The following is a 13,776-nucleotide window of genomic DNA, read 5'->3' as shown; positions in this document are numbered from 1 at the left end:
CATGTCGAGCTTCTCCAACTCTTCCATGGCCTCTTTGGATGAATGTCGATATTGTAAATGTGGTAATGAAGTACTATTAAAGACTTCTTGGACCCAACTAAATCCAGGTCATAGATTTTTTACGTAAACTTTCAAAGGTAAAGTAATTTTTTATGTTAATATTTTTACTCATATATTACAACTTTTATTCAATGTGAATCTTAAAGCTCCATTTATTTCCTGTAAGTACAACAAAAGAGGAATAAGTATTTTCTGTTAATTGTGGGCTTCTAATTTTTTTTTCTGATTGATTTTGTATAAAATGGGTGGCTGTGATTTTTTTTATTTGTATGAAGATCGACACCCTCCTCAAGCAACCATTTGGGGTTTGTTGAAGAAAGTCAAGGCTTTTGATGAAAAAATAAATCGAGCAAGAAATATATTTATTGTTGGTGTGATCGCTACTGGGTTGGTAGCAATTGGAATATGGAGATTGAAGCCTAATTGTTAAAATGTGTTGTGTTTTTGCTGTAAAGTTGTTTATGTTTTGGATAGGTGGTGGTGCAGTATTATTTTGATGTTGTTGTTGCTGTAAAGTTGATGTAAAGTTAATGTAAGGGTCTGATGTTGTTGTTGCTGTGAAGAAATAATCTTCATGTTGTTGTTGTTGTTGTAAATTTCTAGCTAGGCTACATTTGTATGTATTTTGATGTTATTGTTGTATACAATTCACAATTCACATCTTGTTGAAGTGAATATATTTCACTTATTAAAAGTTCAAAATTTCTGCACAATGTAACTCAAAAACAATGGACTGGTTAATACCAACAACAAAAATAGAGACTTCATAAATTTAATACCAAAAATATTTAACAATATCATAATGTAACTATAAAAACATAATCCACAATGAATTCAAAGTTAGCATTATGCTAAATACCACGATCAGTGGACTGGTTTAACAAGGTTACAATCCTCAAAAGACGTTACACTTTATGTTAAGCTGTTAAGCAATCCGCAATTAGTATTCAAAACTTCAAGCTGCTGTTACTTCTTCTTTTTGTTTGCCATTTGCTGCAACTGGTTGGTAGTGATAACATCTCTATTTTTCCATCTCAAGCCTCTAGGCTTAAAATCAAGGTCTATGCCTGTTGAACTTGCATCCTTAAAATTTGAACCTGTTGGCAGAATCCTTTGACTTAAAATCCCTGACTGTTTTTACAGAAAAAGAGAAACCAAAATTAGTAAGTAAGTTGCACACTGAAGATTAGTATGTAACCAAAGGAGAAAACAACATACATTGAGTATTTGAGTTCCACTTTCACTTGTGACTATGCCAAATTCAACATTACTTGATTCACCATATGATGGCTTTTTTGTCCCCCCTCTTGCAGAGTCTTCTCCAATTGTTGCAACTCCTCTCTTTTGTCCAACAGTCTCTTTTCTCCTTCGAGGTAGTTGAATTGTTATTCCTCTTGTAAAAGAAATACTTATATCCACATATGATGGTGGTTGGGTTGAGCTTGTATCATTCACCCTCTTAACTCTACTTGTATCATCACAAACTGTTGTTGAAGAAGCATGCTTGCTTGATGTAGTTGATGCAGGTTGACTGAATGTTGTTGGTTCAGCTTGCAGAGTCTTTTTTGGTTCAGGTTGACTGAAGTTTTTTGATTCAGGTTGACAACTTTCTTGTGAGCTTTGACCAGTAAATTATGAATTATGGGTAGCTGCTTCTGAACTTTGACCAGCAACCTGAATATTTAACCACAAAATATATGTTCATTAAAAATTCAACAAGTGATTAAAAAAGACACAAGCAAGTATAAATTATGTTACCTTGCAATATCTCTTGTTATGATCTTGTTGTTTACACATGGAACAAGTCTGTTTCACCCCTTGTTTGAACATTTTTCCATACTTCTTTCTTGATTCATCTTTGCCCTTTCTTCTACTTCTTGCAGGTCTGTCGGCATTGATTTAGGTTTAGGATGTTCAATCCTTGGGTTGTTAGTTTCAGGCCACATCTTCATATTTGGAATTGGTTGGATGAAATGACTATAAGCCTTTAAGAAGATATCCTTCTTATACCAATGCTCCACAAGAGGTTCAGGCTCCTGTTCTATGTGGCACAAAGCAGCAATAGCATGTTGGCATGAAATGCCTCTCAGTTGCCAAGTTCTACAACTACAAACTCTATCAGCCAAGTTAACTATATGCCTGTACTCCCCTTCTCCAATCTCAAACCCAACATCAGCATTCCAAAGCACCTTGTATGTCCTAGACTTGTCCTTATTCTCCTCTAAGATAAGTCTAGCCATAGGTGCAATATCAGATATCCAGGTATTGGCAAACTTAATCATGTCCACAGTTTTTGTCATTATCTTTCTCCTAATTTCCTCCAACATGGTTATTATAGATTTGTGTCTACATGATATGATCCATGAGTTAAAGGTCTCACACATGTTATTTTCAACTACATTACATTTGGAATGCTCTTGAAAGAATGCCCTAACCCATGACACCTTTGGATAATGCAATAGGCCAGCACAAATATCCTTACCAAGTTTGCTCATTTTATGAAGCTCATCCTTGAACTTCACTTCAAAACTTGAATTTGAACATCTCCAGAATTGTTTTCTGCTTTCCTCTCCTTTCCAGGTTTGATTCCAATTAGACCAAATGTGTCTAGCACATATTCTAACTTTAACATTTGATAGCAGTTCAACAACTGCTGCATGAAAACCCTGCAAAGAAAACAAAATGCAATTCAATACTTAATAGATAATCTAATAGCTTTAGCAAATGTAATATGTGATTACCTTTTGCATATCTGCCATCACAGTAAGGCCCTGTCCAGTACCCAACTGCAGGTCCTTTTTCAAGTAATTGATAAAGAAACTCCAACTATGCTTAGTTTCCTTATCTACAACTGCCTAGGCTATATGAAACATATGATTGTTTCCATTCTTGCCAACTGCTACTAGAAGTTCACCCTTGCAAGCACCCTTTAAGAAATATCCATCAAATCCTATTATTCTTCTACATCTTTCCTTCCACCCCCTTTTCAATGCATCCAAGCACATATAGAAGTATACAAACAAATTCTTTCCTGGTGCAATTTCTCCATCCATTCTTAAAAAAACAGAACTACCAGGATTGGTCTGTTTTATAACCTCAGCATAATCACATAATCTTGCAAATTTCATATTTCAGTCATTCATGGATTCTCTAAGAATCATTAGCTTTGCCTTGTAATAGATGGTCCTACCCACATACAATCCTAACTTTTCCCTGCACAATTCTTGTATTTTCCAAATCTTTATGGATGATTATTTAGTTATTTCATCCCTGAATTTGTTTGCTAGGAATTTACTTGTACGCATTTTGTTCTTATTTGATGGAGAACACTTATGTATAGGATGGTAGTTATTGATCAAAAAGTTACCAGAATCTCTATTAGTTGCACCATAACACAATTATTTGCATTTTTCTTTGAATTTACATTTAGCCCTCACTCTATGAATTTCATTAGGCCTTTACTTAATTTGATAATTATTTTCTACTATATAATTTTCCAAAGCCTTTCTAAATTGTTTAGCATTTTCAAAAATCATTCAAAGTTCAAAAATAGAGACTTCACATTCAGCATCATACCTGATATTTTTACTCTTCCTTCTTCCTGGTTGATCAATACCCCTAACAGCTTCTACATCTACCACATCTGTGCTATTATCACTATCACAGTCTGAGCTATCAATATACTCCTCATCTCCTCCTAATCTGCCAACATAACTATTCTTCTTATTTCTTCCAATATCTTCAAAGCCTCTATCAATACCAGCTTCACCTACTGGTATTTCTTCAGGTACTTTCTTTTTTCTCTTAGGATTAAGATTTCTTTTGTTCCTCCTTTCAGATCTAAAGGATCTCAATTCTTCATCAACATCTGAACCATCTTCATCAGGAATGACATTTATATCTGAGTCACTACTAGGCAGATCTGACTCATTCACATCTGAAACATCCTCAGTCTCATTCACATCTGAAACAGCCTTATTCTCCACATTTCCAACATCAACAGAGTCTGGCCATGGAAAAAGACCATCTGGAGTTGGCAATTCCTCTAACTCATCAATTTCATGGACCACATAAACATGAAAGTCATCACCATCTATTAAATCTTTCACATAGTCTAACAACTGAATATCAGAAGTAACTTGGACAAATTCATTGTTAATTTTATTTTGATAGTAAAAACCCTTTACGTTTGTGTACCCAAGGTCTTCAGTATATGAAAGAAACTCAACAAGGCTAAAATAATCTTTATCAATGGCAACGGAAAATATATCTATTTCTCCTCTATAAGTAGGGTTAGAATCTGCGATAATATGACCCCCATGATGAAAACATGTCAATATATAATCGTCCATATCTCAAAAAGGAAATATCCAAAAAGTTCCTTACTTTATCAGTGCAATTTCACAAAAAAAACCTAGTTACAAAATGCTAACAGACAGTGACACAACCAGAACATACACCTTTTTCTTCAAGGATGAAACATGCAAACACAAACTAATGTCACTTCAAGAAGAAGATGATAGAAATGTCAAAACGCCCAACAAAATTTCAATCTTCAACACTTGATTTCAACCTTTAAATCTGAAAATTGGCAACATAAACAAACATAACAGTTAGTACTAATTAAGAATTGAATGAAAATCAAGACACATTGAACTTTCATATACTTACCTAGGTTTTGATCGGTGAAGAAGAAAGATGGTTTCGTTTGAACTGAAGAGACAATGGACACAGTGTGTTGAAGATCAAGTTTTGGGCACTGAATGAAAGTCGAGGAAGATTGAACTTTCATACACTTAGCTAGGTTTGATCGGTGAAGAAGAAAGAAGGTTTCCTTTGAACTAAAGAGACAAAGGACAGAAGATTAAGTTTTGGGCATTTAATCTTAAAGTTATGACGTGTAAAGATGGTAGTGTTGGCGGAATTTAATTGGTCAACTAATCTATGTGGAGGAAAGTGTAATACACGCTCTACACTCCAACTTTGGATTATTTAAAAAGTGTCAAAATGACACAGACCCTTACATTAGGTGTCTAAAATGAATATCTCTTGGTTTAGGTGTCTAAGTGAAAATTAATGCCAATTTTAAGGAATCACCGATGAATTTGGCCATTTTCAAAACTTTGGAGACTTATGGTCATACCTTGTACCATTTTCATACTTACAATAATTTAAATTTGTCAGAACATTTTTTTAAAAATAAGGTTGACGTTTACCATATTTTACCCTTCACAAGAGCTTACCATACAAAAAGAATGAAATGGAAATAATGCACCCCTTCTTTTCTCCATCTCCCAATAAAGAAGAAACAACTCATTGATCATTTAATGAGATATTTGAGCATATACTCATATAATAATTGAGAGTACAATGGACAACTAGCTAGTTAGGTCTATCTTAATAATTGTGGACACAATTCCAACCAATAGGTAAGTTATAATAATAAACAAATCTTCAATTATGCAAACTAATTTTCTGCAGAGCTTTTATTTGCCATTTGATCTCAGACGCCAGAAAAAATAATACAAAGAAGTAATTTAATATTGTATCATATATACTGATTAATTTTATGACATCATTTGAGACCATTTTTCCCCCCAATGTTCACGGGTTAATTTTGACTTAAGAAACATAGTCATTAACACCATTTACAATAATTTTATGCATCATGTTTGAAATGGTAGCACATGGTACTGCCACACGCTCACCAAACATTTTCTTTGTGACACACAAATTTGTACAAACCAACATGCATACTTTTTATAAATATTTGTAGCCACCCCCCATCCCTCACGCTCCAAGACAATAATAAATAAAGCACCAAGTAAAAGTGAAGTTTAACAGAAAATATAGTAGTATATTTTTTACGTCTAAAAAAGTGAAGAAAAAAAGAAATAATTGAAGACCGAAAGCCAACAATGATGAAGGCAAGATTTTCCCTTCCCCTTTTATATATGAGTTTGCATTTTGATGTTTAAAAAATATGTGCATCAATTTAACTTAAATTAGGTTATGCTTTTATTATATTTTATTTAAACATTGGAACTATAATTAGCATAGCAGTGCACTCATCAGCACCAAAACCGTTACACTTTAGGTTTAACTTATACAGACACTATTAGTATATTTAATTTTACCTAGCTATATTTTCTAGGTCATGATCAAATTATTTTTGCTTATCCATTTCTTTTTCTTTTGGTTTAATGAAGACATTTATGATTTACCTAAATAGAACAGTAGTTATTAGTTAGTTAAATTCCTTCATTTCAATTTATGTGACGTTTTCTTATTTAGAAACTAACTAACTTTAAGTTTTTCATTTACTCTTAATAAGTTCATTTATATCCACGCACATATTTATAATTTATTTTAAACCATAAATAATTATTTTTAAATTAAAAAAAATATCGATAGTGTTTGTACTAAGTTGGTGCATCTTGACTATTCGTTAGATACCTGCTACTTTCAACGATCACAACTATCAAATAACATTTTTCCACCAAGGATAGACATATGATCAAAAGAAATCATCCGTTGACTGAAATTTAAACGTGATACTTCATGATGTATGTATATTTCTCTCACATCAATGACAAGTAGGTTAGTAGGTTGTGCCATTGACTGTTCTTTTCTTCTTCTTAAAACTTGGTATTTAATCAAATAAACCGTATACAAGACAGATTTTCATCCAACAATTTGTAATCATGAAAAAAAGAAATGATACACATATATGTTTAATTAATTTCCTTTTTCTAACTGAATTAATTAGTGGGAAGCAACGTATCGCAGTACTAGCGTTCTAGCTACAAATTAATTAAACTTTTGTAGTAGCAACATATCTTGAAGAAAAAGCACAGAACTTGTAATAATCTTCATCATCAGACACATGACTTGTATCAAAGTTCAACGCATAACTAAGTGGATCGTACCGACATTGGAACGATGATTGACGACTTGTATACGTACTACTCGCCGCAGCGGTTTTCAACATCTTATTGCTACATCTCTTCAACTTCCTCAACAATCTTGATAGCCCACAACATGATGATGAACTCATGATTGCAGCATTGCTTTTTTCTGATGATGTTGAAGTACTAAAACTTCGCGTCGTAGTGGTGGTGGAGGTGTTGGTGGTTAATTTTGGCCAGTAACATTGACGACCTTGCATTTGTGTCATTATTCTTGATAAATTAATGAACAGCCTAAGTGAGTGAGACAACTTTTGGTTAATTTGAGAGAGATGAAGGGAAATGGTTTTGAATTTATAAAGATATGAGGGTTCGTTGGAGATAGTAGTTGATAGTCTCGATGATAATTTAAATCTTAGTATATGTTACTATTTTATGTTTTCCATATATTTTTAATATTATGTTTGGTACTATGCATCATTAGTATTTTAATACTACCTAATATATTAAGTGTAAAGACAAGTGTTAGGATGAGATTGGAAAGAAAAAAGAGTTCATTGTATGTGTAAAAAGATAAGTTTAATTCAAAGTATCGGTCACTAGATTTCTTTACTAATATACAGTGAGTGATATCCGGCTAATCTGTGTACTCGCTATATAATCTTTAATCAATACAAATACATATTTGAATAAGCATAATACGTAATTTGGGTTCAACTGATATTTAAGTCCTTTAATTTTGGTGTGCATAAATAGACACTTTATTAAGTTTGTATATAAAATTAAATAAATACACATTCGTTCTATGTGATGTCCTACATGACAATATTGTATCCTACGTGTATTATGCCACGTAGGATGCGTGTATCTACTTATTTAATTTTATACAAATTTAAATATCTACCTGTGCATAATCAAAATTAAAAGATATATATATCAGCTGAAATCAAATTAAATGATATATTTATAATTTATGTATTACGCCTTTTGAATAACTTTGAAGGAAAAAAATTAATTAATAACATTGTCATATCATCAAAAATGAGTTATTCAATAGCAATGACAACATGGGATGGGATATACACAAACTTTTTTCATATTTTTGCATCGTGAGAGAAAAAAATTATTTTTGATAGATTCTCAATTTTTTTCAGAATAGTACTTTGAAAAGAAATGTTAGGATAATCAAGAAAAAAATTAGTATTAAAATATGATTAAAACTTATGGATAACATGACAACTAACGAGTGATCATAATTCATATGTATTTACACATAATTTTTTCTCATATAATTATCGATAATTAACTAAACGACAAATGTGGAGGGTGAGAGGTGAAAAGAACCAAGCAGACTGACCTACTTAATTATCGATAATTAACTAAACGAAAAATGTGGAGGGTGAGAGAGACTAATTCATGCATCTAAACTGTAGTTGGTAATGAGAATCCTAATGATTAAGAAATAACGATTTTAAAGAAAATAATAATATAACGAACAAAACCACATTAATTTTATTTGTAATTTTTTTTCTTATTTTTATAAAAATAATAATGTGAACTTAAACAATAAAGCCTAATTTTAAGTGGTGTTGGTTGGGGCAGGGGTGAAATCACCTTAGGCAAAGGGTGGTTCGATATACTCTTCACTGAAATATTATGTAATATATAGAGATTAAATGTTAATTAGTATGAATGTATATTTAATTTATACATTTTTAACACAATTGAAAAAAAATGTATATTTTTAATTAAATTTCGGACTCCGTTACTTGTGGGTTTATGGTTGGGGGGTGGGGGTCTGACTCATCTGACTAGATGAGATCAATTGCTGTCCACTCACTTCCACGTTGGTGAAGAGTAAAAAGCAAAGCTGAGCCAAACATTTTTATTGTATTCACATGATTGTTGGCTTTTTCCTCACTGGTAAAACATTTTTTTTACCACAAATGTCTCATGTTCATCTTTATTCGAGCTACTTTTCTTGATCTTAGGGTCTTTTTTATTAATTATAAAATTTAGTTAATTAGCTGTACTTTTAAGTTCTTTGTTTAACTATGCCAGTTGAGAGTTAGGAATTGTTTATTTATATTTGACCGTTTGAAATTTCTGTTACGAAATTTGAGCTTTTACTATAATACTAATGCAATTTACAATAACAATAATATATTCAGCGTAATTTCTGATAATTCGTTGATCTTATTCTTATCTTATAAGAATATATGACAATTATTTTTGATAGTCCTTCGACTTAATTTTATTTTATTTTTTAAAATAATATTAGAATAAAATAGGCGGAATAAAAAACAACAACCGGGTAATACTAGAGATTTAAGAATAAGCAGAAAATTCAATAGTTATTAAACTAAAATTTCAGTTATACAAAAGAAAGTAAATAGTTTCCACTTGCAAATCACACATCCCCAAACTGTCACCATTCGAATATTATTATTATCATAAAAGGGAAAAAAATCCAATAAAACTTTAATATTGTTAATTTGTTAATATTCGATCAGTATAATTTCTGTCAAAAAGAGCTAAGCTAAACTATATGATTTGTCAGTCATTATAGAGGTCAATCATAGGCATTAGGCAGTCTAATTAAAAACATAAAAATAGATCCTTAAAATGGAATCCTAAGAGATCTTGATTCTTTTTGATTGGCAGTCCACTCTTATTTTCTTCAGAAACAAATAGTAATTTTTTTCTTAAAACTAATGTACATTAATTTTTTTTTAAAAGAAGATTTTTTTATAAGCGTGATTAGAAAAAAGTCCTGTACGTTGAAATTTGAAATAAGAAGGTTACAGAAATAATTGGAATAATTATGTGACACTTGCATGTTTATGTAATTGAAGATAGAGATTTGCAATTAAACAAATGAGCCAGGCTATTGTAATCCTTATTAGCCATTTTGTTTCAATTTATTTGTTTTTTTTTCTTTCTATAATTCTTTAATTCGTTTTTTTTTCTATAGTATGTTTAGGATCATAAGGTGAAAGTTTTGCTAATTTTCTTAAATTTTGTGTCAAGTCAAAACCAAATAAATAAATTAAAATTTGAAACGGAGGGATCGGAGTAATAATAAAAAATGGTTTATGTAATAATAGGACCTAGCTAGCATATCTATGGGAATATATATCTTGTAATGTCTGAAGAAGACAAAATGAACATAAGTCATTGCCTGGGGGTGACTTTTTGGATGAAACTGTGTCCACATGGATATGAATAAGAGGATTTATAATATTGTGTGTGAAATATATATAAAGGGGTTGATAATGTTATGTTCGAGGTTTTATTAATCATCTTTTCACTTATTTAATTCATTCAGATTCGCATAAGCTTCAAAAAAAAAAAACCAAATATATAGTAGGAATAACCAAATTGTATATGATTATGTGCAATTAACGAACGGATTTAACCCTTAATTTTTCTTTCTTTACTAACTCTCACTCGTCAAAAAAGAAAGTGTATTCACACTTTTTACCATATCAATGTTCAAAGGGTAAAGATAGTCAAGTTCACGACGACGACGATAACAACAACAACTTGATCATCTCTCGTTGGAATAAATAATAGTAGTAAAGAAATACACGTCAGCGTGAATGAAAAGGTATGTTTGTATTGTGGTAAATATTCAGATTAATTGGTTAATTATTAATTTTCTTTTATTATTATTTTTATTATCTTCTTCCCAAAAAGCTTTGACCAAAAGGTAACTCTTTTGACTGAAAAATATATAGTCTACTAGTGATGGATCCTCCTCTCATGTGCTACAACGTGATATCTGCAGACTGCACAAACAAATACAATAAGAATGAATAATAATTAAAAAAAGATAAAGGAACTAGGACAAATTTTAATTAATTAATCTTGTAAATTGGAGGTTTATTTTAAATTGCCCCCTAAGTGCTACCCAAATATTGTTAATTCAACATGCATTTCAATTTTCACCTATGAGAATATTTAAAGAAGACCAAGGACCGCGGGGGGATCGTTTGATGGAAGGTATTTTAATATATATATATATATATATATATATATATATATTAGTTTTTATATTATTATCTTTTTATTTAATATATATACTTTTTTCTTATATATAACTAATGAAAGTATTATTGATTTATCCTACTAAACGACCCCAAAGAGTACTGGCATCACAAAGCAATAGGAAGGTTGGGTTAATTTCAAATTTGCTCGGGGTGATCTACTCAAACGAGATATTTACTATATCAAAAATGATTTTTTAATTGTAATTAATTAACGACAATAGCTTAATTTCCATAAAATATGTTTTTTAGAAGCAATTAATAATGATAATTATATTTTAGCAAGTGTCACTAAAGCCTATAACAACATTGAATCTAATCATGACGACAATTAATTAATGTCGGTAAAAATTTTAACACTCTTTGTTAATATGTATATTTGTTGCCGATAAAAATTATTTCTGTTATAGTGATTCTTACGTTGTTATTTAAGTATTAACTCTCTTTTTTAATATTTGTACCATAATGTCTTCTTAAATTTAACGGACAAAATATTTGATTGGATTAAAATAATTGAGTGGTAAAATTGGATTAAAATACACTTCAGTTGATCAGTGGTAGAATAATGACAATAAGTAGAAATCAAAGTTGGTGAACTGCGGTATATAAGTCATGACATATTGATATGACTCCATATAAGATGTATTGTTGTATTACTTACAAATTATATGAGATCTCATGATTTCATGCAGAGCTACAAACAAACAAAAAAGGAAAAAAATTGCATTTCAAAATGGTGAAAAACTAGTATGAATTTATGATATATTCAACATATATAGCTATTTTATTCAATAATTCACAGATCATATGTAACTTCATGCTAAATTGGCATAATTTCAAAGCTGCAAATAATGCCAATCATGATAAACATAACTTTACACAATATTCAACCTAATTATCATATTAAATTAATCACATATTATAAATCAAATCGCCACAAGTTCTTTGTTGATTCAGACCATAGTCTATAATATATGATGGACTTTTATTGTAATATAATATAATAATGGAAAAACTATATAAATTGGATCCATTAGGCAAAATATTTAGTAGGGATTACGCAAATTTTATAGTGTTAAGAGCTAATTATATCCTATTCCTACTCTTTTTCAAATTACAAAATTTCTTAAATTTGGTGAAATCCGGATACATCCCAAAACGTCCCAATACATCACATCTCGATTTCGAATATATCGCATCTTGATTCAGGATACATCACGTACGTGTCGATACGTCGCGTAAAATGATGTATCCGAGAATAGGAGAGAGTAGAGATTTTTGTAATTCTTTCAAATAGTAGCAAATTTTAGAGAATATGGTAAAATAAGTTGTGTATTTAGGTACTTTTTTCCAAATATGTACCCAAATTGGACACAACCCAAGCTATTTACTTGAGTTGGACCCACGTCCCAAACTATTTATCTGTCTGCCCCCTTGTTCTATTCACTGAACCACTGTTTTCTCATGTGAGATTTTTGTAATTTTTTCAAATAGTAGCAAATTTTAGAGGATATGGTAAAATAAGTTGTGTATTTAGGTAATTTTTCCAAATATGTACCCAAACTGGACACAACCCAAGCTATTTACTCAAGTTGAACCCACGTCTCAAACTATTTACCTGCCTGCCCCCTTGTTCTATTCATTGAACCACTGTTTTCTCATGCTTGATACCATCGAGTATATATATATTCTAATGGTACCTATATACTTTCTATATACTTTGATGGTATCAAACAGTAAATAAATAATCTTTTCACTGAAATACTGTCTGTTATATATATACTCTAATGATATCAAAGAGTAACTGAGTAGTGTTCTCTTTCATACCATAAGAGTATAAATATGCTCCGATGATATCAAACAGTAAACGCGAATTAACAGTTAAAAATATGGGGGTATGAAAAAAAAAGATAACTGCTTGTAAATAGATTGGTACAAGTGTTCCTTAGGGCATCTCCAACCCACCCTCTATTTTACTCTCCAAATATAGGGACTCTATATTTTGGAGAGTACCAATTCCAATTTTACTCTCCAAATATAGGGACTCTATATTTAGGGACTCTATATTTTGGAGAGTACCAATTCCAATTTTACTCTCTAAAAAAGAATCATTTTCTCTTTTTTCAATATTATATTATTATTTCTATTTTATTTTTACTTTCTTATTTCATAATATAAATCCTTTCTTCTTTTTTCAAATAATCACCCTATACTTCATGAAATATAAATTTCGTTCTTTTCAAATTCTTTATTTAATATAAAATTAATTTTATTCGAAATTTCTAAAATAACATAAATTGCAAGCAAATATTATATGTTATTATACATATTAATGGACAATTCAAATAAGTGAAATCATTGATGAAATACAATTACATAATAAATATTAAATCATTAGGTTTAATTATAAAATATATATATATATATATATATATATATATATATATATATATATATATATATATATATATATATATATTACATTATCATAAAATTTGTTGCGTGTACAAAATTTACTACCACTATTTTATTTTGAACGAAAATTTAAAAAAAGAAGTAGAAAAAATATTAATTCGGAATGGAAGTAATATACTTGTCAATAATATATTTTTAGATGGTGTATTACATTAGAAAATAATTATAAATATTATAGACTTATTTAATGTTCTTATATAATAAAAATAATATTAAAATAATTTTAAATTACATATTTAAAGTGACGACTTTTTTATTAAAAAAAATAAAGTAGAAAATTTATT

Source organism: Solanum dulcamara, chromosome 11 (genome assembly GCF_947179165.1).
Source record: "Solanum dulcamara chromosome 11, daSolDulc1.2, whole genome shotgun sequence".
Taxonomy (NCBI): domain Eukaryota; kingdom Viridiplantae; phylum Streptophyta; class Magnoliopsida; order Solanales; family Solanaceae; genus Solanum; species Solanum dulcamara.
This window is presented reverse-complemented; position numbering follows the sequence as displayed.